This window comes from Pristis pectinata, chromosome 9 (genome assembly GCF_009764475.1).
Source record: "Pristis pectinata isolate sPriPec2 chromosome 9, sPriPec2.1.pri, whole genome shotgun sequence".
NCBI classification, from domain to species: domain Eukaryota; kingdom Metazoa; phylum Chordata; class Chondrichthyes; order Rhinopristiformes; family Pristidae; genus Pristis; species Pristis pectinata.
The window spans coordinates 28387484-28414289 of record NC_067413.1 but is presented as its reverse complement, the minus strand read 5'-3'; the positions used below and the strand labels follow the sequence as shown (position 1 = coordinate 28414289).

The 26806-nt window shown below is 39.9% G+C and overlaps 1 protein-coding gene across 7 annotated transcripts in view; it reads right to left on the bottom strand.

The window, feature by feature from the left end:
• LOC127574054 (microtubule-associated protein 4-like) overlaps positions 1–23089 on the bottom strand; it is a 218124-nt gene extending 195035 nt beyond the window's left edge. For 4 of the 7 annotated variants that reach the window (XM_052022661.1, XM_052022663.1, XM_052022660.1 and 1 more), the window contains exon 1: positions 21841–22061. The gene's annotated coding sequence lies outside the window, so the exon portion shown is untranslated. Of the gene's footprint in view, positions 1–21840; positions 22062–22328; positions 22478–23066 lie in introns of those variants that run through there. The other 3 variants (XM_052022658.1, XM_052022657.1, XM_052022659.1) reach the window with 3 other exon arrangements.
• Between the last annotated feature and the right edge of the window lie 3717 nt (positions 23090–26806).

The following is a 26806-nucleotide window of genomic DNA, read 5'->3' as shown; positions in this document are numbered from 1 at the left end:
TGCTTTAGAAATGAAAGCTGAAAAAAAAACTTGTGTGTGTGATCCCACAGGCTTGGCTCTTTAAAAAAAATCCTGGACACACAATGAAAGAGCAGTCTGGGAATGCAACAGACAGAAAAATACAGCTGCTGCAGATCAGTGCTGGAACATTCAAAATAATGAATACCCGAGGAGATAAACACATACACAACATACCTACCCTTTCTTTGGCTTGGTGATATTCCCACCACAAGGCTATCAAAATATAATCAGTCATTTACTACTGAATTATACAAGTGAATAATCTAGTAATTGATTATCAAAGATATATAATGCACTTCAAATTGTGTCAAAGTTTACTCTATGCACTTGCTTTCCACAAAAGGTGAAAAAGTGCCTGCAATTTTCTTTTACTCCATAGAGGAGCAACAGAAAATTTCAAAGAAATATGCATGCTTTAGAGTTTATAAACTTAGAAGCATAATGGAAAAAAACAAATCACCATTTATTAATACTCCAGTTCCTCCATAGTTCGCACTTTTAATGTAATTAAGACATCTATTGCGTGACTGTTTGATTACAAAAGTTAATACATACCATTAGTGTCTAAACAACGGCAATGTACCACTTATACCTTGCCAAACATTTTATTTTAGTGTTGGTTTGGGAGGGGGATTGATTGAGAACCAAATCACTATTTAACTGCATTTCACTTAAGAGGCAGTTAGTCATTATGAATAAACCTGTAGCTGACAAAGCACAAGATGATTCCACAAGAACACTTCCAGCACAATTCTTTCCCCTCTTCTTCTGAAGATAACAATTTACAGCTGTTACAATTCCAGGCACCATCCTGCAGTTCACCCACCTTCAGATGTGCACCCAAAATTCCATGTTGAGTGGTTTAAAGAATGGGAAACTTGTAGCTCCACAATAACCTATTCCTCCTACATTTGTAGCAAGGGTCATCCTACATCGTTAAAGGGAAATCCTCAGATCTTCCTTCCTCCTCAATTCAGGACTAATTGTCTAGTTGTAGTGCCCCCAGAGGACTCCTGAGACAAGCCAACTCGACCTTGAATATCTGGAATTTATTTCCTGTTATTAGCCAATATGGTTCAGCACCACGGACAAACTGGCCTGCAGAATAGACAATCTCCTACTCCCAACAGTTTTCTCCACCACTCTTTTGAGCCTCAATGAATCTAGCAGCAAGTCGGACAAAAGGCAATTTGTCAGCATTACACTAATACAGAAATAGTTACTCAGTCATTAGCTATTTGGGCTAATTCAATAATTTTACACTTAGCACATTATTTGAGAAGACAATAAGACCTATAGGGCATAAAAACATTCTACTATTCAGTCTTCACCTGCTCCAAACACAACAATCCCACAGTCCCATTCCCCATTCTTTCCTTGCAGTGCTGCAAATTGTTATGAAGTAACAGTTCAACTCTCTTTCAGAGAAGATACCAATGTTGCCACTATCACATGCAACAAAACCCTGATCAAATTACTCAGTATAGAATCTTGTCCATAATAAATCCCTTGTATCATTTGCCCCAAGTTTTAAATCCATGCCCCTCATTCTTTCTAAAAGAAAGTTTCCCCACTATTTTCCTTCAGCAATCTGATGTTTTGCTTGAAGAATATCATTTTACAGTATTGATGACAGTCTAAAACAGTCCAATTTCTTTTGTGCTTATTTCTGTTGTTACAAGATTCATTTAGTTTAATTTGAGTTTATGACAGCTTTCCCAATTGTTCGGCAACTATTTAAACTGCCATTACGTTGCCAATGCTGACTTGGTGTTAAGCGACTGAAGTCAAATACAATGGTGATTTTATAATGAAGAAAAAAATAACATAGGTAAAATTCTTAAGAAACCAGCTACTGTTAACAACTCTTTACACAATCCCAACAACAATTCAAATTCTAACAATGTTTTTGGATCTGTTGAGTCTTTATAAATCCCAAGTTAAAGTATAAATTGGTCAATATTCTTGACTATTTTTAGGTTAGTGTACGTTTATACAGTAGCCTGAATCTCAGCAGTACCACATCAAGGAAACATGCTGCACATGAGAGTCAACAATCCATTAAATAACGAAGAACACAGTCAAACTCTCACCTGATTGTTTTACAAGATCTTTCAAGAAACAGCCAAAAGATAAGTGGCAACTTTTTTTAAAAAATGCCTTAATACACAAGCAAAATTTCTAACATCCTAATCACTTCCTTACTGAAGATCAATTAACCCAGTTTACACCAGGAATCTATTTGTATGACTCACTTTGAACATACATTTTATGAAGGACTATCAGAAAAATCTCAAAAAGCAGCCTTTAAGTGCCCCCCCCCCCTTTTACATGCAATGTCATCACCAATATCTCAAAAGCAATGTCCTTTAAATCTGAAGCATTGTACTTTCCCTGTTGAATAATGGCAATCCACAGGGCACACTGAGCAGAAACAAGGCACTCATTTCTACAACAATACCCTCTGATCCCTAACATACAATTTACACTGCAGTAACACTAAATTGTCACCAAAATGGAACAATTGTGCTGGGACCAGTTTTAAGCTATACAAGCATACTAAGATCTTCAAACCATACAGCTAAGGCTCAAAATTGAGACTGAAGTCACTGCTCCAAAAAGTTAAAGTAGAGCTTCTGCATCAGAAGCAATTCATAAAATACCCTCATGAACTTCCTGCCTGTGCTAGTGCATAACAGCAAGCATGGGTCACTGTCAGAATGTGCTCACTTCAGGAATAGAGTTAACCAAACAGCTTTCTTGCGCGCTTTCTGGAATCACCCAGTGTCTACTTCCTAGCTCTGGGTAATGCTTCCTGGTTGACGTGTAACCCATATTCAGATTATCTATTACCAAATGTTTGAGTTTAGGCATACTTAGTACAATTTATGAAGCCATTTTGTGCACAAAAACCTCAGGAGGAACAAACTGTCCACACGACCCCCAATATGTAAATTTAATTCTACTCTTCTCCTGAAGGCAGCAATTTATGCAAGGATACAATACCCAGGCCCTTATCACATGCACCTAGTGCAACCATTCAACAAGACAGGACACCTGTGGAATGGAAACAGAATTAACAGTTCAGATCAAAGACCTTTCATTAGAACTAGAGCAGAAAGTACCTTAAGGTGTGTGACTCACTCTCTCTCTCTCTCTCTCTCTGAGACAGGGTAAAACCATTGTGACCATGGAAATGATCTGTAAACAAGGTTATCTGGACAATGAGTGAATGGACAAATAACTTTGTTTACAATTTACCTCCACCAGCACCGTGCTGCATTTTTTTTGTTACAGAGACATCACCCCTTCCCCACCCTCCCTACAGTTTAACAAGCTTCTTTTCTCTCCTTCCCACTTCTGATTAAGGTTCTTCAACCAGAAACAGTAACTGTTCCCATTCATGTAGCCTCTCCTGTTGAGTATTTTCAGCATTATGTTTTTACCTTAGAATTCCTGCATCTGTGGGGTTTTTTTGTGGATTTTCTAATGCAACCATTTATTCCTGTAAGATTCTGGAAATTACCTTTGCTGCCGAGATTATCATATTTACCAACACTCACATTGACTTTTTCTAAAACATACTAAAAAGGATCCTGATTGACTTTACCAGCCATATAGCCCTCGGGTATCTTTGTTGCTGAGTGGCTAGAAATAAGCTAGCTCAGCAAAAGCTTTGCTCAGTTTGTAAATTACCTCCTTATTCAATAAAGGAAACATACAAGGAGGACCATCTGAACCCAAGTAAGCGCCTTCTAGTTTGACATCTGCTAAGACTGAGTGCTCAACATCCAGCTTGTGTATTTTGCAACACCAGTTATTCTTGCAATCCCATCAGGATGGTCAGGAGTTCAAATTCAACCCATGCTGAAGCAAGCTTCACACTAGACATAACAGTTATGACATCATCCTCAACACAAGCCCTCAAGCACAGCACTAACATACAGGAGGAAGTCTCTCAATTATTTCAGGCTTTTTGAAGGAGAATGTGGTATGTAATTATAATAAATCTGACAAGACATGACAAATAGAAAAGCTAATCCATGTGGAAAGGCAAATTTCAGCAGTAATTGCTATATCTTATTGGCAACCATTATGTTTCCAGTGCCAGCTAATTTCATTGCAGCCAAGAAATGAACAGAAATTGTAAAGGTTACTCAGTTTTACAATTCTCTTTGTGGATACACCTTCAAGCCCAAGCAGCCCTTTGCTGTTTCACCCAAAGACCGGTATTGATAAATGATCCAGATACTAAACACATCAAAAGCAGAGAAAACATTAGATCCAAATTTATACACCTTTATAGGGGAAACTCACCAGGCAAACCATAACCTTTTGACACAGAGTTGGAATAGCAGAAGAGTGTAGCTTAAACCAAAGTCTGGTTGATATGGTACTTCTTCCTGTAGATGTTGCAACACATGAATTTCCTTTTTGCAATTTTACTGAGATGCCAACAGCGGCATTTATACCATGTATATTACATCAGTTGGAATGGATTTTGAAAAGACAGCAGATTAATCATTAAACTTAGAACTCAGGTCAGGGTACTGCAATACAATCTTCCACAAGTGAGTTACTAAATTACAAAATAAATTTTATATATGGTACTAACCTGTGACCCATTTGTTTTATGGACTACACACCAGGGAAAACAATGGAATTCTGGTCTACCTTAACATCATCTGGAATGCTTGTTACACCCAATGGCTCCTCTTTCTCTTATTCCATCTAGCTCACTCTACCCCTCCCAACTATATACTCACACAACAAAATAAACTGATGGCCAAGAATGGGGGTTGAAAACACTTTTGTGCTGCACTAGTATCGAGTGACAAAAAGCAAACCACTGGAGAAACTCAACTGGTTGGAGCATCTGTGGGCAGGAAAGGAATCATTAATGTTTCAGGTCGAGACCCTGCATTAGGACTGTGGAGAATCCCAACGCAAGGTCTCGACCCAAATCGTCAACAATTCCCCCCCCCCCCCCCCACAAATGCTTTGAGCAGCAGTTTGTTTCTTACTCCATACTCCAGCATTTGCAGCCTTGTGTATCCAATGACAAAACCAGTTACTTTGTACCTGGTTTCCTGCTCCATAGCCATAGGCCAGACTGTAGTTGTTAACCAGGCTAAGCTAGAAGGACTTCCAATAAAGTTACAGCGGCCATTTCATACCCTGGTGCAAGCCACGCAGCTCAAATACTGACATTTGTCCTTTTAGCTAAATATAGGATATCAGTCATTGGTAAACAAAAACCAGTATCTCCCCATCCTGGCCCTGACAGGCCTTCACTGCACAGATTGAGCTGGTTTATACTACATGCAGTGCAAAATTATTTAAAATATCATACAACATCTCACTTATTTAGCCAGTAGAAGATAACACATTTTAACCATTCAAATCAAATACACATCAGATATATACACATCAGTTAATCTGTAGGTTCTTTACCTGTCTCTGGGCATGTTAAAGTCTATAGTTAATAGGATATTCAATGCAGTGACTTACAGAACCGCCAAGGACTTGGAATGTGACATTCTACACCAGCTGCTGCCATCGTCATCACTGCAGCCAACTAGTGTCATTCTTTTTAAAAACACACACACATGTATAGCTACTTCCAAATATAGAAAGATGAAAACTTAAAGGCAGCAAAACATGGATTAAAATGGACAATGCTGGAAATACTCAGCAGGTTGTTCAGCATCTTTCAGGTTATCCTTTTAGATCCAACCAAACTGGGAAAAGATTTTTAAAAATTAGTTAGAGATAAACATTTTCACCCTTAACTTCTCATTCCTCTTAAGCCCGACATCAGTAGTAGGAAAAAAAATTCAGGAAGTGGCAATGGCCCACTCAGAAAATGATAATAAGATTGTGCAAAGTCAACATAGACTTATGAATGGGAAATCACATTTGACAAATTTGTTAGAGTTCTTTGAGGTTGTAACTGATAAAATATAAAGGCTGAATTGATAAGGTTGTATCTTGACTTTCAGAAAGCCTTCAACACTTGGGGAATTATTAAACAAAATTGGAGTTCACAGTATTGGAAGTAATTCAGCATGAATTGACATTTGGTTAACAGACAGAAAACAGAAGGAATTAGTGAGTCAATTTCAAGTTGAAAGGTTGATCTGTGCTGGACCCCAGCTGTTCACAATCTTATTTCAAATGATCTGGGTTAGGGGATCAAGTGCAATATATCCAGGTTTGCTGATGGAAAACTGGCAGGTACTGTGGACTGCAAGGAGGGTGCAGAGGCTTCAGGGAAATATTGAATAGGCAAGGAAAAGGCAGATGGAATACAGCAAGGAAAAATGTGAGGCCATCCACTTTGTTAGAATAAATAGTGCCTCTTAAAAATAAAAGGTGAGAGATTAAAAGGTATTAATATTCAGAGGGACTAAGGTGCCCTTGCACACAAATCACTGAAAATTAACATGCAGGTATAGTTAGCAGTTAGGAAGGTATATGACATGGTGGCCTTTAGTACATAATTTAAGTACAAGACTTCAATTATAAAGGCCACTAGTGAGACTGCATCTGGAAAAATTGTCTATTATCCAAATTGCTAATATGACAAATAACAATGGATTCAGTATCGATCCTTGTGGCACACCACTGGTCACAGGCCTTCAATCTGAAAAACAGCCCTTCACTACCACCAAATCAATTTTGTATCCAATTGGCTAATTGACCCTGGATCCCAGTGATCCAACCTTCTGGACCAGCCTACCACATGGGACCTCTTCAAAGACCTTGCTAAAGTCCACGTAGACAAATTCAATCAAATTCACAAGACACAATTTCCCCATGCACAAAGCCATGCTGTATATTCCTAATCAGTCCTGGACTTTCCAAATGCAGGTAGACCCCATCTCTCAGAATCTCCTCCAGTAACTTTCCCACCACTGATGTTACACTCACTGGCCTGAAGTTCCCTGGCTTGTTCTTGCATTACCTTAAACTACTGTGGAAGCTCTCTGAAGGCAGAGATCAATTGATATTTCAAGTACAAGGGATATGGGATGAGTGCAGGGAAGTGACGGTTGTAAATGTGATCAGAGAAGATCAAATCAATGGCACAACAGGTGTCTGCCTGATACTTCTTATGTGCAATTCTTTTATAATAAAAAAAAGTACAGCTCAGCGTGAAAAGCAAAGTATGAATTGGGAGGTATAAATCTGTAGAAAAAGCATTTACTTTTCCCTCAGCTGATTCATTACCCTTACCATCGATTCTGAGAGTGTATTTTGTCCTTCCAGATAGAATACAGTGGATAAGTTACTAAAGTAAAGCCAGAGTTCCAGACCATTGAATCCCACCATGGCAGCTTGAGGAACTTAAAAACGCAAGTAATTAAATAAATCTGGAATTAAAGCTATACTCTGTAATAGCAACAATAAAACTATCTGATTCACCAATGTCTTTCAGGCAAGGAAATCTGCCATCCTTACCTGGCCTGCACATTATGCAACTCGAGATGCAAAATGATTGATTCGGAACTGTTTCCCAAGTTTATGGGCAATGAGGGATTGGTGATAATGTTACCAGTAAATATCCACACACCATTAGAAACCATTTCAACAGATAACTTGGAGAGAGAATAAAAAAATCATGTCTTTGCAGCAAATTGTCTGACCCACTTGTGCTTACGAGGTGTCTACCTCCATCCCAGACACTCTCAGGATCTCTGACCACTCTCTCAGCCACTTCTGGCTTTAACTTCTGAAGAAGCAGTTATTTTTTTCCCTACTCCAAGATGTTTCCTGTACTTTCAGCTTCCCTCTACCACCCCCAAATTTATATCTCCCCATTCATAATTTGTTATCTGCCAAAATCAAGGTTGAGTATCACAAGGGCTGTGGACCCTAAGAAGTGGGCTCCACGGATATGCTGAACCTAGTGGCCGCCTTCTGTGTCATTTCTTTGATTCCATGATGACAATACTGCAGTTAACAGGTGAACGTTTTCAAGTGTCTAGTACTGAAACTACTATGCAATGTGGGAAAATATTTTCTTTCTCCAGACTCAGTGCACCACATCTAGATTAGCACAAAATACAAGCCATAAAAATACACTAAAAACCTCAATGCTTCAGCTGTATTTCAAACCAACCACCAGCAGGAACTAAAATCACATCCCCATCATACACTGGATCTCAGATAACATGGCAGATTTTTCAACAAAGCTAATAGAACAACAGAACTCAATATCATTCATGTGCAAATCAGACAGCTACCCCCTGCAACTGTGCATGTGCAGTTGAATACATAAATCAGGAAGCTGCTGCTTTCGATACAACATCCATGCAACTTTTAGAGAAATGAGCATCTCACCAAGAGGCTTGCCAATGAAATACATTATACAACAAAGCTGTTGAAGAACTATTCCATTGAATAAGGTAGATAAGGGGGCTAGTTTGTACACACAAAGGGTAGTGAATATCTGGAACAAGCTGCCAGAGGTAGAGGAGGGGACAAAACACATTTAAAAGGCATTTCAAACAGGTATCTGGATAGGAAAGGTGTAGAGGGATACTGGCCTAATGCAGGCAAATGGATTAGTTTAAATAGACATCACAGTCAACATGGACAAGTTGGGCTGAAAGGGCCCTTTCAATAAACAGCAACTGTTATTTCTCTCCATAGATGCTGCCTGACCTGCTGAGTTCCTCCAGCATTTTGTGTATGTTGAAAGGGTCCTTTATTGTGCTACGTTTCTATGATTCGTATGAATATTTTTCAATAGTGTGTTAATTCTTAATTACTGCTAACAGTTGCTCACTGGATTTCAGAGACTCATTTCTGCAGGTGAGAGAGTTTTTCTGAGTAAAAAGTAGTGTGCTTTTTATTCTCTTATAGTCCAATTTTTCTTCCACTCACAACTAGGGCAGAAGCTCAGGACTCCTGAGCATAGCCTAAAGCAAGTGCTGACCTCAAGATACCTGCACCATGCTAGCAGACCCCTCAGACAGTGCAGACTTCCTCAGATTTCCCAGTTTTTAAGCCAAGTGAGGCCACCTTCTAAATGAATGGATAAAACTGCTGCTAGGATTGCAGTAAACCAATCTTTGTAATTGATTCAATTTGGTTCGCTTAAATGTGTTTAATTTTCTTTAACTTTTGTTAGATTTTAATAATATCATCTTTGAATGGTTTGAGAATTTTTGAATAATTTAATATCATAGACATTCAATCAACAACAGTTTTGACAGCCATTGAGCCAGAGGGCAGACTGCATCAAACTGTCAAACCCATTATGGAAGCACAGCTGGCTTTGTACTCAGAGGTGCCCTACACTATGCTGAGCCTCAATCAGTGGAAGCCAGCCTCCCAGACAAAAGATTGCACGAGGGACCACACTGGATGAAACAGTGTGGTCCAAATGCAGGCAAAGGTGGGTACCACAGTCAGAGGAAAGTCCCAATTATTTCACTTTTCTTCACTGGATTTGACATAGTTTAATATTCTGAAACTTTCTGTTCAATCTGCTGCAAAAAAATTCAAATAGCTTTACACAAGTATGTTGTATTTTTAAATTAAAATCAGCATAATATAAATACAGAAATCAAGGACAATATTTTCCCCCACAGGCTTTAGTCATCAAAATTGAGCAACTTTATAACCCCTACCAAAGTTTGTCTTTCATTTACAGTTTGATTCCAGGACAAATAGACAAACTATACAATCTTAAACAGACATGTTACCTCGAGACCTGGTATCCTGCGTCATAAGAACTCTACAGCAAACAGATGCACGAATCAGTTGGAATAGTCCTAACCCCAATTCCCAGCATATTAGTTTTTCAATTTAGGGCCTGTAGTGAAGAATGAGTCATCAAGCACCATGTGGAGGAATTCAGTAGGCAACATTCTCTTGATTAGACAAAATTCATAAGAGACTTCATGCAAGCAATGTAATAGACATCCGAGTTATACTGCAAGATTAGGAGCAGATGTTCACTGTTCTTGGGCAGGAAATGATGCTCAGGGTATGATGTAATTTTATACTTTGCAGACTGAACACATAGCCAAGATAAATACTACCAAAATTTAGATATGCTTGCAAAGAGTCATTTCTGATCATGTATCTGCTGGCACCAGTGAGAAACCATAGAGGTGCTAGATGGTTTTAAAAACTCACCTGGTTTACTAAATCTTTTCCAGAGAACATTCTATCTCTACATAGTCTGACCTTCACATAACACTAGTCCTATACTACATAGCTGACTCATTGATTTCAACAAACTAGGGAGGAAAAGTAAATCAAGAGGCAGAATGGTGCAAAGGAGGAAATAGAACATCAGAATTTTCTGGCACAAGTGGTCATAGAATCACACAGCACAGAAACAGGTAATTTTGGTTCAACTTGTCCATGCCTACCAGGGCACCCTTCCATACCATTCCCAACCCCCAGCAGTTGGTTCATAGTCTTCTATACTGAAGTGATTCAAGTGCTCATCTGACTACTTAAATGCTGTCAGCAACCCAGCTGCATCAACTCCGTCAGGCCGTGCATTCCAGGTACTTAACTCTCCAAGTGAAAGAGATCTCCTTCATATCCCTCTCAAATCTCTTCCCCTTTACCCTAAAACTATGGTCCTCTAGTTTTATCTACTTCTGATACAGGGAAAAGTTCCCTGAAGTTTACCTTACCTCTCAATTTTGTATCCCTCAATCATTTCCCTCTTATATTTCCTCGGCTCTAGGGAGAACAGTCCTTGCTTCTCCAATCTCTTCTGATAACTGAACTGCTCCATCCCAGGCAACATCCTAGTGAACCTCCTCTGCACTCTCTCCAGTGCTATCACATCCATCCCATACCTTGGTGACCACAAGTGCACACATCTGAAGTCTGAGCAAGGTTTATAAAGTTGGAGCATAATCTCCCTACTTCTGCATTTGATGTCCCACCAAATGAAGGGCAGAATACCATACGTCTTCCTAACCACATTATCTACCTGCATTGCCATCTTCAAAGATGTATGGACTTGTATTCCCAAGATCCCTCTGTTCATCAATTACTCCCTAGGACTTGCCATACATGGTGTTTGTCCCACCCTCATTAGTGCTCCCAAAATGCATCACCTCACATTTGTCTGGATTAAACTCCACTTGTCATTTTTCAGCCCATTTCACCAACACATTAATATCTCTCTGCACCCCAAAACCACTTTCACCACAATCAACAACTCTGCCAGTCTTCAAGTCATCCGCAAACATTGATCTTGCCTCCCACATCCACACCCAAGTCATTCACATATATTACAAACAACAAGGGTCACAACAGTTGTGGAACACCACTAATCATAGACATCTAATCACAGAAACAACCCTCTACCATCAGCCTCTGTCTCCTATTACCAGCCGATTTTGGATCCAGTTTGCCAACTTGCCCAAGATCCCTTGAACCAGTTTCCCACATCAAGCATTAAAGGCTTCACTAAAGTCCATGTAAATCACATCTACTACTCTGGCCTCATCGATACACTCCAAAGAATTCAATCAAACTGGTCAAACAGGATATTCCCTTTACAAAACCACACTGGCTGTCTCTCATTAGCCTACTGCCTTTCCAAGTGATTCTCTCCCTCAGAATTTTTTTCCCCAGCATCTTCCCCTCAACTGATATTAGGCTCACAGGTCTATAGTTACCAGGCTTTTCCTCGCTGCTTTCCTCGAAAAGGGGAACCACATTTGCTGTTCTCCAGTCATCTGGTACTTCAAGTACACAGTAAAGCTTTGAAAATCATAGCCAGCAATCTCTGTTCTTGCCTCCCATAGCAGCCTGTGATTAATTCCAGGTGGTCCTGGGTACTTATCCACCTTTAAGCCTTCCTCTTTATTTATGGAGACCTGTATAGACCTTTCACCTACACCCAACTGAATTCTCCAACTACAGAGTCTGTTTCCTTTCTGAATATCAATGAAAAAGTATTCATTTAGGACCTCGCCTATATTTTCTGGTTCCAGATTGTCCATTGTCCCTAATGAGCCCTACTTTATCCCCAAGTATTCTTTTTCCATTTAATATACTTATTAAACACCTTCAGATTTACCTTAGTCCTATCAGCCAGTGACTTCTCATGGCCCTGCTTAGCCTTCCTAATCTCCATTCTAAGTACCTCCCTACCCTTTTTAAGAACATAACAGCACAGTACAGGCTCTTCGGCCCACAATGCTGTGCTGACCTCTTAGCCTACTCCAAGATCAATCTAACCATTCCCTCCCACATACCCCTCCATTTTTCTATCATCCATAAGTCTCAGAGTCTCTTAAATGTCCCAATGTATCTGCTTCTACCAGCACCCCTGGCAGCACATTCCATGCACCCACCACTCTGTGTAAAAAGTTACCTCTGATACCCCTCCCCCCCCCGTACTTTCCTCCAATCACCTTAAAATTATGCCCACTCATGTTAGCCATTTCTGCCCTGGGAAAAAGTCTCTGTGGTCTAAGTGTGGTCTAACCAGGGTTTTAATAGAGATGCAACATTACCTCATGGCTCTTGAACTCAATCCCCCAGCTAATGAAGGCCAACATGCCATACACCTTCTTAACAACCCTATCAACTTTGCATAGCAACTTTGAGGGATCTATGGACTTGGACCCCAAGGTCCCTCTTTTCCTCCACACTGCTAAGAATCCTACCATTAATCCTGTATTCTGCCTTCAAATTTGACCTTCCAAAATTAATCACTTCACACTTCTCCGGGTTGAACTCCATCTGCCACTTCTCAGCCCAACTTTGCATCCTATCAATGTCCCATTGTAAACCTCAACAACCTTCTACACTATCCACAACACCACAAACCTTCGTGTCATCTACAAACTTACTAACTCTCCCTTTCAATTACTCATACAAGTCGCTTATATGTATTAAAAAAATCACAAAGAGAAGGGGTCCCAGAGCAGATCCCTGCAGAACACCACTGGGTCACCAACCTCCAGGCAGAATACACTCCATCTACAACCACTTTCTGCCTTCTATGGGCAAGCCAATTCCAAATCCACACAGCCAAGTTTCCCTGGATCCCATGCTTCCTGACCTTCTGAATGAGCCCATCATGGGGAACCTTATCAAAAGCCTTACTAAAGTCCATATACACCACATCCACTGCTCTACCCTCATTCATGTGTTTTGTCACATCTTCAAAGAATTCAATCAGGCTCCTGAGGAATGACCTGCCCCTCACAAAGCCATGCTGACTATCCCTAATCAGACTATGCTTCTCCAAATGCTCATAAATCCTGTCCCTTAGAATCTTGTCCAATAATTTGCCCACCACTGAAGTAAGACTCACTGGTCTATAATTCCCAGGGTTATCCCTACTCCATCTTGAACTAAGGAATAACATTTGCCACCCTCCAATCATCTGGTAATACACTTATGGCCAGTGAAGATACAAAGACCATCGCCAAGGGCTCAGAAATCTCTTCTCTCGCTTCCCATAGTATCCTGGGATATATCCCGTCCAGCCCCAGGGACTTACCTATCCTAATGTTTTTTCAAAAGCTCCAGTACATTCTCCTCAACATAGACATGTTCCAGCTTATCAGCCTGTTTTACACTGTCCTCACAAACACCAAGGTCTCTCTCACAAGTGAATACTGAAGCAAAGTATTCATTAAGGACCTGCCCTACCTCCTCCGACTCCAGCCACGTTTCATCCTCTATCCCTAATCAGTCCAACCTTCACTCTAGTCATCCTCCTGTTCTTCACATACAAGTAGAATACCTTGGGGCTTTCCTTAATCCTACTCACCAAGGCCTTCTCATATCCCCTTCTAGCTCTTCCAAGTCCATTCTTAAGCTCCTTCCTGGCTACCTTGTAACTCTCTAGAGCCCTGTCTGATCCTTCCTTCCGCAACCTTAAGTATGCTTCCTTCTTCCTCTTCACTAGATATTCCACATCTGTCAACCATGGTTCCTTTAACCCTACCATCCTTTTCCTACCTCAATGGGACAAACCTATCCAGAACCCCCTGCAAGTGGTATCTAAACAACCTCCACATTTCCATTGTGCATTTTCCTGAGTACATCTGCTTCCAATTTACACTCCCAAGTTCCTGCCTAATAGCATCATAATTCCCCCTCCCCCAATTAAATACTTTCCCATACAGTCTGCTCCTATCTCTCTCCAAGGTAAGGGTAAAGGTCAGGGAGTTGTGGTCTCTGTCTCCAAAATGCTCACCCTGACGCCTGACCAGGTTCATTGCCTAGGTGCCAATCAATATTAGGGAAGTTGAAATCACCCACGACAACAACCCTGTTACTTTTGCACCTTTCCAAAACCTGCCTCCCGATCTGTTCCTCGGGGGGGGGGGGGGGTCGGTCCAATGGTATATTCCCAATAGAGTGATTGTTCTCTTCCCATTTCTGACCCAGTAGACGACACCTCCAGGAAGTCTTCCCTTTCTGCAGCTGATACAGTCCCTGATTAGCAATGCCATTCCCCCACCTCTTTTACCTCCCTCCCCATCCCTCGTGAAACATCTAAACCACTGAATATCCAGCAGCCATTCCTCCCCTTTTGTTTTTGATATACTCTTGACAGGCTTTCCCCCATCACTAGCTCCCTAACCAGTCACATGCTCCCTCTTTTCTTTTCATCCAACCTTCAATATCCCTCAACATCCAGGGCTCCCTATACATGTTACCCCTGGCCTTTACTCTTACAGGAACATGTTGGCCTTGAACTCAAGTTATTTCACTTTTGAATGCTTCCCATTGTGCAGATGTAGACCTGCATGAAAGTAGATGCTCCCAATCCATCTTTACCAGCTTCTCCCTTATGTTAATGAAATTGGCCTACCCCCAAGTTAGAACTTTTATTACTAATCCATCCCTATCTATAACCATTTTAAAATACACAAAGTTATGGTCACTATCTCCAAAATGATTCCACTGACACTCCCTCCACTTGACCAGATAGATTCCCCTAGATAAGGCCCAGTAATGCTTCTTCCCACAAAGGGAATACATACTGTATTAAAAAGCTCTCCTGGACACCTCAGAAATTCCACCCCCTCCCCCCCCACCCCCGAGCATTTAATGCTAAGGCAATCCCAGTTAATATTTGGAAAATTGAAATTCTACAGAAGAATACCCCCATCTTTATTGCATCTCTTAAATCTGCCCCTCCATCACCTGTTGGAAGGTCTGTAATACATGCCCAGCAAAGTGATGACACCCTTTTTGTTTCTAATCTCTACCCACATGGTCTCCTTTGAGGGCCTTCTGGAATATCCTCCCTCAATCCCTTCAGAATCAAAGTTGCCTGTTTAAAGTCCATTCCAGGACTGGCATTCCTGTCTGCTTCTTTAGCAAATTAATAATTCTACAGCCCAATTCAAACAGCAAGAATTCTCTGAGTGCCAACTGTTGTGTCCAACATTCCTCCTTCAAATACCACAAAAATAGATTAACAGGTCATTTCACTGGATGGTTATCAATGAAGCAACCTCCTGTACTGATTGTTTACTAATTCACAACACTTCAAAATAATTAGTTCTGGTACGATTTTTATAAAGTGCAAAAAGATTATATAAACTTAATATAAATTATTTCAGTTAATAAAACTCAAATTTCTGTACAGTGTTTGAAAGCACATTAAAATTTGCTTGGCATTTGCAGTCAAATTCTTTCTGGTTTCATAACCAACAACAGTTGTTCAAGAAAGTATTTTTACACTTTGGCAGGCTTGGTCAGATAAAATGGCCCAGAGAATGATTACAAGAATGACTGTTCCATATAAATTAATGTACACAAATAACAATCCTAAACAGATTAATCTAAAAGGGAATTAAAAAGGTGGAACAAAATTAAAATTTGTGGTAATCCAAAAGAACAGAATACTTCAAATACTCAGCAGCATATGGAAGTGCCAGGTTAACATTTCAAGCAGAGCCCTTCCAAGAACCTAACAAAGAAGCCCACCCAAAACACTACTTGGTCTTTTTCCCAAACAATGACATACACCTATGAAGTTCTAGCATCCCCCTCCCTTGCACACAATGGTTCAATGGTTATGTGCGAGCTCATGTGGAAATTTGGCATTTGCTGATCAGAAAACTGATGCAACAGTTTCTGTTTCTTTACATATATTTAACAAATTATATGAACTACACAGGCAGATTTTGCTGGTTTGTACAATAATATACAATATCAACCAGAGAGCTAACACTGAATTGAACTTCCTGACACACAACTAGTAGTCATACTTTGACAAATAAAGAGTCTTTACTAAATTCCAGAATACAAATCTAAAAATGGTGCAACATTTCTGCCTCAATTGTAGTGATTTTCAACCTTTTTGCAAACGTGAGCCACACTTGCTGATCAAAATATAGCATATGGGTCACACTCATACAACTTCTCCTGTATACATTTAAAAATATCTTGTATGGATGTCACTTGGTTGACAATGTGATGACTGGCCATATGTGGCCCATGGATTGAGATCAAATGAATTAGATTAATTTGGCAGAGCAACAAAAAAAATTTGTAACATTGCATTCAGAATACTGTACAAAAAGGATCTTAGTCCTTTTTGGGTTTATTGTCTCATTGCTGAAAATTACATAGAGAACAATAAAATGTAAACGCTATACTTTACAACATTAATATGCCTGCCGACACTCGCTGTCTGAGCTCATGATGGGTAAGACAATATGTAGTTATCACAAGCCCTTGCCAACTAGAGAGAAAACAAAAAGAAAAACAAGGAGTCTACTGAAAGAAACAATGGCTCACTTAAAAAATGAGAAACCAAGAACTGTATAAAAATCATTGGATTGGGGGTGGTGGTGAAATGAAGCGGAGCTAGATGGATTAAAATTTTAGGTCTCTGAAGTGTACAGAAGGGTGTTGACTTGTAGACTACAAGTTTTATGCTGGATCTGAGATCTTGATCTTCAAGCACTTTTCCTCAGCTGGCTAGAGGCTTTGCTGGTGCTCTGAAGGTTATCATGAATTTCACCATCAGATATGGAATATGGTCCACATTTTCCAGAGTCTTGTCATGGACCTTTACAGTCCAGAGCAGTGGAGACAGAAATACCATCTCCACAAACTCCTCTGGCAGGACAAGTGAACCAATGTCAGTGTCCTCTCACAGGCCAATATTCCCAGCATTCAACTGATCCCAATGTAAAGGCCACATCATTCATAACTTGACATCAAGTTCCATAATAGACAATATTCTGAGCTCCATCACATCAAGAGATTTCCAGGTGGACATGGAAAATAATTCAAGGATGTTCTCAAAACCTCCTAGAAAATGTACAATATCCCCACTCCCTCCAGTGAATCCATGGCACAAGACTACTCAAAATGCATTTCAGCATTTGAGATGGTATCAAGAACCTTGAGTCCATTCATCAGCAGTGCACAGAAGCCCAGTATAAACAGCAAAAGGAGTGCACCACCTAACAAACTACCCACCCACCTGCCCTGTCAAACTCTTCCTGTGGCAGAGTCTGCAGATCCAACATTTGCTTCCTAAGCCACCTCAAAACTGTAGTGCAAGTAAATCATTCTCAAAAACAAGGTACTGTCTAAGAAGAATGCATGTCCTCACACTTATCTGCATTGAAATCAATTTCTGGTTCTATCCAACAAAGTCTTAGCAATGTTATGCTCCTGTCTACAAATTTTAAAATCACCTTTTCTTTCTAGTGAGAAAGATAGATATATATTTCTCTTTTGCTTATCAAAGTAATTAATAATGATTGTAAATTGCCAAGGCCCCCAATAGGGGGATTAATATTATTTTTAAATGCCCCCTGGTTTTGATTGTTATCAACCTCACTTGTGAACTACAGACAAATACAGGTGAAGGTTCAGATGTGACTCCTAACTATAGGAAGGATATTTGTAAGATTGAAAGAGTGCAGAGGAGATTTACTGGAATGTTGCCGGGTCTTCAGGAGTTGAGTTAGAGGGAAAGATTGAACAGGTTAGGACTTTATTCCTTGGAGCGCAGAAGAATGAGGGGAGATTTGATAGAGGTTTACAAAATTATGAGGGGTATAGACAGAGTTAATGCAAGTAGGCTCTTTCCACCTAGATTAGGAGAGATAAGTATGAGAGGACATGGCTTTAGAGTGAAAGGGGAAAAGTTTAGGGGGAACTTCTTCACTCAAAGAGTGGTGGGAGTATGGAATGGGCTGCCATCTGATGTAGTGAATGTGGGCTCACTCTTGAATTTTAAGAATAAATTGGATAGATACACGGACAGGAGAAGTCTGGAGGGTTATGAACTGGGTGCAGGTAAATGAGATTAGCGGAATACTGTTTCGGCACAGACTGGAAGGGTCAAATGGCCTGTTTTCTGTGCTGTAGTGTTCTATGGTACACATTTACACTCACATGAGCAATAACCACTTGGGCAGAATCTAACATAACTAATTTCAGTAGAACCATAGTGCAAACTGCAGAGAGGTAGATGGGAAAAAAGTGAAGTTGAACTGGCCTCTCTAATACAAAGAAGAAAAAAAATGCAGCTGAAGAAAACTCTTCATGGTTAAATTAAAATAAATTTTAAAAAATGATTAAAGCAAATAAAATGCATTTATAGAATCACAGAAGTCACTGGACCAAAGATAGGCCATTCATCCCACTGAGTCCAGATTGACTCTACACAAGACCAATCCCACTGGTTCAACTCCTCTGTCCTCTCCCCATAACCCCATATTTCTTTTTCCTTTCAAATACTTATCCAGCACCTTTTTAAACTCTGCATTTGCATCCGCTTCCACTACTGCCCATGGCAGTGCATTCCAAACCCTAAACATTAGCTGCTTTTACAGAAATTCAGCTTGCCAGGATTAATCGAAGTAGAAATATATATTTTGTTATGAGCCAGGTTGCTACTTGGTGAATGTCCCTTTAAGGCACCTGGACAGTAGTGTGTGTGTGTGGTGTCATCTGCAAGACGGCACTATAACTGGAGCGCACTATTGCACAGGGAGTTGGAGAGACAGGGACAGACAGTCTCTGTATCTATGGTTGAAGAACAATAACTGTCACTATACAATCCATGTATGGATTTTTGGAGCAATCTGTGGAGCCCACTTTGTTGTTAACCTGTACTGGAAAGCAGGTATTTCTGTGGGTGGCCACGTATTGAATGCCCTTGGTGTGGCAGATACTTCGGAACAAAGTAATGGAGATCATCGGTGATTAAGGTGTCGTATGGGTTCCATTGTGGAACACGAGGATTTCTTAAATCCTCTCTACAATCTACTGAGGTTTTCAAAAGCCTTTGCTCATTGTTCTACCTTATGACTTGCCGAACTGAACTTTGAGAACTATTCCTAGACTTGGGGTTTGAGAATTTGCCACATACACACTTTGAGTTTATTTTTGAGGTCAATGTTTAATATCTAATTTTTTTTATTTCTCTTATTATTAATACAAGTAGTTATTAATAAATAGATTCTAACACTTATACATGGCTCATTGTGTTTCTATTGTTGCTGGTACGTAACAATTTAAATTGATAATTCAATGTCAGGGAAATCTTTGCAAAATACATCCATCTTGGGATAAAGCACTGGCACCAGAAAAGTTTAATGTACTTCTGCTACTTATGTTGTTCGTACTGCTTCTCTGTGCTAAGGCAGCTGGCACTTAGGATAATCAAAGATTAGGACATCAGAGGAGAACAACACCTTCCTGACCAATGCAACCAGAGTGCCCAGTTTAATTGAGCTCAGTTACATAACTTATAAATTGATTTACTACCAGTAGCACTACCAGTTTTTATCCTTTTTTAAACATGCTGGGTAACAACATAGACATCATAGAAACACAGAAAATAGGAGTAAGCCATTCAGTCCTTCAAACCTACTCCATGAACATGCCTGATTATCCACATTTAATACTGTTCTTGTTTTCTCCACACATCCCCTGATCTTTAATCTTTTTAGCATTAGAACCATATCCAACTCCTTCTTGAATGTATTTAATGACTTAGCATCAACCTGCCTTCCATGGTTGAGAATTCACAGGTTTGCTGCTTTTGGGTGAAGATATTTCTCTTCATATCCTTAGAGTGTGCCCCGTTTCTGGACTTCCCCACCATCAGGAACATCCTTCCTGCATCTAGTCTGTCTAGTCCCATCAGGATTTTATAGAAGTTTCAATGAATTCCTTTTCATTATTTTAAACTTTACTGAATACAAGCACCTTCATCTCACTCTTTCTTCATACATCAATCCTACCGTTGCCAGGAATGAGTCTAGTAAACATTCCAATCTCTCCATAGCAAGATCATCCTCCCTCAGATAAAGAAACCAAAATTACACATAATATTCAAGGTATTATTCAAATATGCACTCTACAACCGCAGGAAGATATGCCTGCTCCTGGACTTAATTCCACCTGCTATGAAGGCCAACATGCAATTTACCATCTTAACCACGTGCTGCATCGGCGTGCTTACTTTCATCAATTGGTATACTTCAAGGTCTTGTCGCACTTCCCCCCCTTTCTAATACACTTCCTTCCCATTTGTCAGAGTGGATAACTTCACATTTAGCCACATAATACTGCATTCAGTTTGTCCCAATCACAATGGAAACTCTTTGCCTCCTCCTCACAGCTCACCTTCCTCCAGCTTTGTGTCATTTGGAAACCTGGACATATTACATTTAATCTCCTCATCTAAAACTATTAATGTGTTATGAATAGATATGAAGTATGCATTTATGCAATGTTGACAATGTTAAATCTGCCTTAATCTTCACAATTTATTAATATTTAGGCTCTCACTTCTTCCTTCCCCACACTATACTATTCATGCACCCATATGAAAAGAGGCCTGCATTACTGCTCAGCCAAATGATACAAGCCATTCATCATACCCAGGTACTACAGATAACCAGAGAGGCTGATCAGAGCCTGCCAGTTCAGCCTGCCCAGTCACTCATCTAGGATTCATTCAACCCAAATCAGAAAAATTACACAAATTATCCTGAACTACTACTTTCATGTACATCTATTCACATTTGTTTTTTTTAAATTGCTGACTTTCAACTCTGAAGATGGATGAATAAACAGGTTCTCCACTCAAGGGGCAAATTCATACCATTCTAGTCACTTCAATACCCCAGTTCTCAACAGCTGAATACAGACCTGTGTCTAAGAGGCAATTCTAGTCATCCTGCAAACTGAATAGAGGCAAGGAAACAAGCATGGAAATACACTAATGATATTTTCCAATGGATAAAATTAATAAGTGTATGAGAGATGATTACATACTAATGGAATTTTAACCTCTGCATTGTCATCATCCCTCAATAGCAATGGGAAGTTCATTTCAAACTATTTTCATCACCACCCATAATCCTTGAAAAAAATTATAAAAAGTTTTAGTCAGTCACTTAGCTATGGCCTCTTTCTCCACGATATTTAATACAACCTATTAAATTTATGCATTCAGTTGGACAGTCTGCAGGGCATGACATAATGCTTTGCTTCATGTATTGCCACACCCATTCTAACACAACTGCATTCCCACACCTCCAAAAGACACAACAGAACACACAACAATATAACACAATGGAAAGAAAACCATTAACAAGTACTTCCAAGTATAAAATGCTTTGGTATTATGTACGTTTAAAAAAAACTCCAGTGCTCCAGACACCATCAACATACGTTCATTCAAATACAAATGAAACAAAAAAAACTAGACTACATTTTGACAGGTTCACTCAATCACAACAGAACACACCCTCATAATGCAATACCCAGGCAATAAATTTTAAACTATCAATTGCAATTTTTAACCTTTTATTTTACCTGTACGTAATGTAAGTTTCTGTATTATTATGCTAAAGTCGCTCCTCAGAAGTTGAGGCCTCTATTCGTGTATTGGGGCTACAAAGATCAGTCCTTAAACAGAGAGGGTAAAAAAGCAGAGATAAGTCAGTGCTGCAAAGTTAGTCAGCCTGATACAAGTGGGGAGGGGCTGCTACAACCTACGTGATAAACCGTCGCAGGCACGCGCACGCGTATCTCCCTTCGCCTCAACCGCTGATGGACGTACAAGGCACCAGTCCAAACCAGAAACAGCGCCCGGCGCGAGTTTTCCGTCCAATCGACGTCAAAACTTGCGCCAATATATTCGGGCAGGACTTCGGTAACAAGTTGCGTTGACATGAAGGACGCCACCCTGAATATCTGATGAGGAATTTCTCTTGTACCCAACCCAACTCCCCTCTCCTTCTTAAAGTAGCGGAATTTTGTGTATATTTTTAATATCAGTTGTCGTACGAAAGTTGACTTACGTTTTGCCGATTGGAAATCTTTCTACGTTAATTTTATTTTTTTCATCCCACTAACTTTATTGAATTTCTCGCTTCCCTCCCGTCTGATTAATTAATGGCTCTCGAGCTTGATTTCAGGCTGGCGACCGCTAAAAATCCTTGCTTCAACCTAATATGGTCGCGCAGGACGTGATTGCCACGGCCTCTGACCAATTGCTTGGTGCGTCAGGGTTGCGTGATCTCCGGATTGTGATGCGGCGCAGCCAATTGCCTCGAGGGGTTTGTGGCAGCGCCGGGAGGGAGGCGGGACCTGTGCTGGAGCGGAGAAGCTGTCCATCAAACTGGCAGGCAAATGAGTTCCAGCACACCCAGCCCATGTAGCGGGAAAACAGGCTCGTTGCTGAACGTTACGCAGTCTCTTAAAAAAACAATTTTAGCTTAATTTCCATTGTATTATAGCATGCTACCTTTATTATGAACCAGTGATCTAAATGTCTCGACTAGCGTGAACTCAAATCCCACAACCTTTTTTATTTAATTAAATTTAAATTAAAGTTGAGAAAGACACTGGTAATACCACCGATGGTTCTGAGACTCTTGGTTTGCCAGAGACAGTCGTACGGCATAGAACTAGGCTCTCCGGCCCACCGTCTCCATGCCATCTTTCCACGTACCTATCTTTACTAATCCTATTCTCCAGCACTCAACCCGTCTCTTCTACGTCATGGCATTTCAAGGGCTCATCGAAATGCTTCTTACCTCACCAGGCATAGCGTTCCGGGCTGCAAAAATTCTTCCTCTACCTATTATCCTCTACTTTCACCCTCTGGTTATAGACACGGTTGCTAAGCACAAAAAAAATCTTTCTTATCTAATAATCATGCCATCCCCCAACCTTTTCCTCTCCAAAGAAAACAAACCAACAAACCAAGCCTGTCTGGTTTATCCTCATTATTTGCAATTGCAACATCCTAATCAATCTCTTCTACACTCTCCATTGCAATTGCATCGTCCTTCCAATGAGGCAGCCAGAGCTGCACACACTGCTCTAGCCTAAATAATGTGTTATGTACTTGTACCATAACTTTCCTGCTTTATATTCTATGCCCCTGCTAATGAAGGCAATCTGTGCTGCTGCCTGCAAGGATCCTCGGATGTGTACACCAATGTCCTTCTGCTCCTCAGTACTTACTAAGAGTCCTTACTAGTGTATTTTGTAGCCTTGTTAATCCTCCCAAAATGCATTGGCCATTACTGTGCCCATCTTATCAGCTCATCAACATTGTTCTGTAGCCAGGGACCATCCTTACTGTCAACAACATTACCAGTTTTTGTTATGTGCAAACTTAATAATCAGGATAAAATGTTGGCACAACATTGTGGGCTGAAGGGCCTGTACTGTGCTGTAGTGTTCTATGTTCTATACCTGCTACAATCACATCCTGATCATTAATGTATATAACAAAAAGCAAGATTCCCAGCACCAATCCGTGCTCATCATGGGCCTCCAATTGTAAAAAGAACCCTTGACCTTTTATCAAACCAGTTACAGATCCTATTCGTGAAAGGTCCAACCCGTGCTGAAGCATCAGCCTTTAGTTCTATTGGGCTGAAGTGCATTGGAACATTTTACTGTATGAAAGGCATTACAAGAATACTAACCAAAGGGTGACCATATATCCCTTTATTTTGGCATCAGTTCCCAGAAGAGCTACTGAGTCGCAAGGAAACAATGTCCCCAGTTCGTTGATTGCATCCCCAAAATCTGACTAGTAAACTGCGAATTAGATGTTCTTCAACACATACTCGCATCTCTGGGTTGCTCAAATATTGTCCCAATTCCCACAGCTCATCCCCACTATCCCAATACACCTCAAATGCATACCTGATATTTCAGTTCCACACGTAACTAATTGGTCTCTACAGTCTACACCATTGGTCTTTCTATCATCAACTCAAATTGCACACAGCATCCCATGGGTTTGCATACTCTGCATTGCTCCTTTGAGTGCAGTGCACCATGACAATGATGCTAGCAGGTCTTAAAAGTTATTATTTAAACATGGTTTTCAAATGCAGTTCAACAATGCAATTACATTGATGCAATAATTATATGCAGACTTGCTTTGCCTTTGTAGTGTATATATGCAAAATTTAAAATAAAGGTTGCTAAATATATCTGCTTTGCCGCACTCTCCCACTTACATTTCACCATGCTCCATGAAAATATATTCATTCCATTATTCTGGCAGCCAGTGGATGATGATGAGGATGAGAAGTTCAAAGTAAAGGAATTATTTTCAGATGAATTAGGGATAAAAAGGGTACAATGGCAAATATGTTTAGCAACCTATATTTTAGTTTGTGTTGGCCTGGTGCTGCAGCCATTAACTCTGTTACATCACAACTCCAGGGACTCAGCTTCAGTTCTGACCTCAGTTCATTTGCACATTCTCCCTGTGACCCTCTGCCAGGTACTCCAGTTTCCACCACGTCCTAAAGATTAGTTGGTTAATTATCAACAATAGATTACCTCTTAGTGTAGGTAAGTGATAAAATAATCAAAGAGATATTGATGAGCCTGGGAGAGAAAATAAATTGCAAGACTACAGAGAAATAAGGAGAGTAGAAATGGGACTGATGGAATTGTTCTATTGGGAGCCAGCATATAGACAATGGGCCAAATGGCCACCTGCATTGTAATAATATTGGTCAAACAACAAATCACAGCTATGAGAAGGACTGATGTCTTCAATTGATACTTTTCAGGTTGAACTAAGGAATAAAAATGGAGTAGCCACACAAGTGGGAGTGTACTTTGGACTTCCACATATTACTAAAGGAGATAGAAACAAATTAGGCAAATTTCTGACAAGTGCAGAAGCACAAAGACAGTAATGATGGAGGATTTCATTCACCCTAATATCTGGGATACTCTCAATGTAAAAGGTACGGTGAGCACAAAATTCCTAAGTTGCATTCAGGAAGCTTTTTAGCTAGTATAAACCAATTCAATGAGTTGGAGGAGGGGGATATGCAATTCTGGATTTAGTTTTAGGGAATGGAGCTGAACAGATGACATGAGGATCAACGGAAGCACACTCTTGGGATACTGATCATCATTCAGTTAGATTTAGCATTATTATGGAAAAGTACAAAGATTAAATAGGAGCAAAGATTCCAAATTAGTATGAAGCCAATTTTAATAGATTGGGAAGTGATTTAGCAAAGGTTGGGTTTCAGGGTAAAGTATAAAGAAAAAGGTTGGGACCACCAAACCTAGAGCCCCCTGAATGACATGGTATGTTGAGTGTAAGATAAGGCACAAAAAAAAAGCTTTTGTTAGACCATGAGAAAGGCTGAAAAAATATAGAAATTATTGATGTAAATATAAAAGGAAACTTTGGAAAGCAAAGAGAAGGTATGAAAAAATATTGGCAAGTAAAATCAAAGAAAATCCAAAGGTGCATTATAAGTACATAAAGAGCAAGAGCATAACTAAGGGTTTATTAGCAGCCAAAACAGTAAACTGTGCATAGAGGCAGAGGAAATGGTGAGGATCCAATTTAAAGTATAACTTAGTCAATGAGAGAGCATTGAGGATGATAAAGAATAGCTCAAACTTCAAAAAAAGGGATAATAATAAATAAAACATAAAGTGTATTTTTGAAATGACCAGGAGTAAGATAGCACTGGTGACTGTTAGATGACATTTAAGATAAATGAGAAAAAAGGGACCAAAATATAGGGTCAAAGAGAGAGCAAGTGCAACCAGAGGAAGAGAATCTGTCATCAACACTACATAGCAGGAGGAAGAGAGACCATGCTACAGTCGCTTAGAGGTTGAGCCTTCAAGGTTTCAAGGAACAGACTCTGACTATACCCATAACCTGTGGTAGTTCATTATAATCACAAAGTCTCTGGAGTTAGTTGAAATTAAGTCTTGAAAGTAAAACAAAACTGTGAGAGGGAGGAAAATGGACCTCCCACCCTCATCTCTGGTCCATCAGTTCCAAGGCTACTCAAACTTGCTGAAGGTTGGTAGCTAATAGTTCAAGAAGTAGCTGCATTTTAACAGAAGCCACAAGACAACACTATTATTAGCAAATGCAATATGTTCTTAAAAATTTGTAACCTCCAGAAATAAATATGCTTTATGTCTGTTATTAATGAAAAATGTATATTTTTCATAACTTGTCTGTCCTGTGTGCAACAGTTTATCTTGCAACTTATGTGGAACCCTGATAATGTATTTTGTTCCAATTATTTATATTCCAAACAGGATTATTTTAAGCAATAGAGAAAGACTTGAACACAGTTCAGCAGGAATCCTTTTAGCTGTCGCTGTTGTGATTTATTCATTGCATATTCCAAATTACCAAATATACTTTTATAAAGACAAATAGTGATAGTACATTAAAAGGTTACAGTTTTATCCTGTTTACCCGTGAATTGCAATTGGTTGCGACTGAAGCTTGCTTCTTCCAAAGTTCTGAGTA